General features: G+C 36.3%; 1 protein-coding gene across 1 annotated transcript in view; it reads left to right on the forward strand.

Moving 5' to 3' along the window:
- The window catches only part of LOC107715273 (rho GTPase-activating protein 44), a 35,191-nt gene that overhangs the window by 7,452 nt on the left and 24,358 nt on the right, over nt 1-3,381 (forward strand). The window lies entirely within an intron of this gene.

The following is a 3,381-nucleotide window of genomic DNA, read 5'->3' on the forward strand; positions in this document are numbered from 1 at the left end:
AGTGTCTGTGTGTCTGTGTGTCTGTGTCTGTGTCTGTGTTTGTGTCTGTGTGTGTGTGTGTGTGTGAGAGTGTCTGTGTGTCTGTCTGTCTGTCTATCTGTCTGTGTGTCTGTCTGTGTGTCTGTGTGTCTGTGTGTGTGTGTATGTGTGTGTGTGACCCTTTAGACTATATTCACAATGTCACACGACCTCTCAGACCTCAGAGCTCAAATACAGGTTTACAAGACTTGGTTGGAAAAGGGACTTGCATTACCAAGAGCTAGCAAAATAAATGCAGGGAATGTAATGAATTATAAAAAATGTACAACCTGGAAAAAAAAAAATCAAAAAATATATGCCCTTGAAAAAAAAAATTATATATATATATACTGTATATATATATATATATATACACACACACATACACACATATATGTTATTACATAAATGTACCAAATTTTTCTTAGAAACCCTGTTGATATTTGAAATTATCAAAAGGGCCACGCCCCTATCTTGGTAGCTCCGCCCCCCAAACATGCTACACAACAGGCACCTCCCCCATCATGAGTGATTGGCCACAAGTGTGTTTCGGCGCTCGGTCTGATCCACTTATGTTTCTCAGAAATCGCTTACTGCACCTTTAAATAGACTATTATTAATTTATCATTAGATGAATTTGCTGACTGCTAATGCTTGCGCTCTCTGCAGCGGTAATACAGTTAGACGAGACGGAGGAATGGAAAGTGGAGCACAACCACTCATGTGTCTTAATGTGCAGCCGCTCGTCTTCCTGACGGCCGTGAAGTCGAGCAGAACAAAGAAGGAAGAGAGAAAAGGGGCTGTTCTCATACATAGTATAAACAGTAATATTGTGAAATATTATTACAATGTAAAACAGCTGTTTTCTGTGTGAATATCTGTTAAACTGTAATTTATTTCTGTGAGCAAAGCTGTATTTTCAGCATCATTACTCAAGTCTTCAGTGTCACATGATCTTCAGAAATCATTCTAATATTCTGATTTGCCGCCTTTCTTCTAAAACCTCAGTGAGCTGCCCTACATAGGCCGCTCCCTACTAAGGCCGCATCATAACTGAAATAGAACCTCATAAGTGACTGTTTTGGGACTCCTTACATTGGCAGCAACTCCATGCAGCTCAATTGATTATAAAAGTTTGCAAGCTAAGAATGCAATATCTTAATAACCATAAAAATACACACAATGGATTTTTAGTTATTATATTATATTATATAGAATTATTATATTTATAGCTCAGACAGAGAGGACTTTTAATTATCTGGATGTATTCATTTATTGAATCATTTATTAATTCAGTTATAATAAACAATAACAAATAAAGTTTATCCTATCCTATAGTATTATGTTCAATTGTACAGTAAATTAATTAATAAAAATATGAAATGAAAAACAATGAATGTTTTTCCAATTTTTGAATTTTTTATAATGTTTAGAATAATTTCTTTTTTTTTCTTCATATATATATATATATATATATAATTCTCAGAATATTATATTTACAGAATGGTGTTTTAATTTCAGAATTGTTTTCAGTATTTTGTCAGATTTTTTCAGAATTAAATTTCTTTTCAAAATATTATATTTTCAGAATTATGTTTTAATTTCTGAAAATATTTTTCAGATATATATTTTTTAGAATTAAATTCATTTTCAGAATATTATATTTTCAGAATTATGTTTTAATTTCTGAATTTTTTCACTTTTTTTCAGAATTACATTTATAAATTTTTTTATAGGTTACATTTTAAGTACCTTTTTTTTTAAGAAAATGTTTTTATGAACTTTTTTAATGATCATCTCAGACGTCCTTGTCGATGTCATTTACATTAATGATTGTTTTCTTTATGACATCTTGGACATTTTTATGACATTGAAGTTTAGTTTAGCTTCTCTGTCTTTTTGCATCACCTTGGATGGATTTTATTTTTCTCTGAGCTTGCAGTGCATTCTGGGATTGCTTTCTCAGACACATAGGAACCCTATCATAGCTTGCCTTAAAATGCTTCGTACGATTATTTGTTCCAGTTTGAGATCACAGATCTTGATGTAAAGGTGCTCTGTTGATGGATTTCTCGTGCAGCTGGCCTGAAGGCAGAGTCTGTGAAAACAGTGCAGGTGTGTTTGTGAAAGCGCAGGTGAACAGAAACACTATATTGTGAAGGTGAGGGCTGGATTACACACACCTGACGGCGTCTCCTGAGAGAACAGGTGTGAGTCTGACACAGGTAACGTGAGAGTGAGAATCCGGTTTAAGTCGCACACTCACAGCCGAGAGCTTTATTTAGCCGTCGGACTCTCACTGAACCCGTCGACACACACCCCCACACACACTCACTCACTCAAACACACACACACACACTCAAACACACACACACACACTCAAACACACACACACACATACACACTCACACACACACACACACACACACCCAAACACACACACACACTCACACACACACAGACACAGTCTGACCTTCATCGACCTTTTTATGATGTGGAAGGTTAGTTTAGGTAGGCCTAATCAAATTTGAAAGATTATTAAGATTAGTTTATGATTTTTCATGAAACAAAATTATTTGGATTATTAAGAACTTTTATATACTGTACATTCAAGGTGTAAATAATATAATAAATGTTTACCTGATGATTATTGTGAAATCAAACCTTCTGCTGAAAATTGTGCAATGGTATGAAAATGTTTGAAACCGAAATGAATACTAATTCATATGTAATTATAACTAATTACATTTCAGACGTGGCATACTGTTTTTAATGCCTTTTGTCAAAGTCAGTTACTTACTGAACACTGAAGTAACCAAATAAACCCTTTATAAGACCCTCACAACTGCTGCCTAACTCAATCTAATCTCTCAAAGCGTCTCATTCATAACCTGTCATGATAAAACCATAAACATCAGGTGTGACGCTGAGCGTCTGGAATATGATTCTGCTCTCTGGGGAGCCATTAGACGAGCCGGTGACATCCATCCATCCATCTGTCTCTCTGTCAGTGTAAAGCGATATTTCCTCTGCTTATGACTGCAGTGAGCTGTAACTGAGAGCTCTGCCCCAGTTTGTGAAGTGAGTTTCTCTGGTGTTCTGATTTTGCTCCTCCGGACTCGTCCTCTTCTCCCTGTCCTGAAGGCTTTCGCTGCTTCTGCTTGTGCTTACTGTGGAGCTCCAGTCAGATTCAGACGAGTGATCGAATCGAGTGTAAAAACGCACAGATGCTCTCTGAATCTGTGTTTACAGGCCTCTGCTGTAGTGTGTATGTGTGATACTGTCTCACTGCATCGAGTGTGTGTGTGTGTGTGTATGTGTGTGTGTGTGTGTGTGTGTGTGTGGTGTTTGAGTGTGTGTGTG

Source organism: Sinocyclocheilus rhinocerous, unplaced genomic scaffold, assembly GCF_001515625.1.
Source record: "Sinocyclocheilus rhinocerous isolate Xijiao unplaced genomic scaffold, SAMN03320098_v1.1 scaffold852, whole genome shotgun sequence".
NCBI lineage: Eukaryota > Metazoa > Chordata > Actinopteri > Cypriniformes > Cyprinidae > Sinocyclocheilus > Sinocyclocheilus rhinocerous.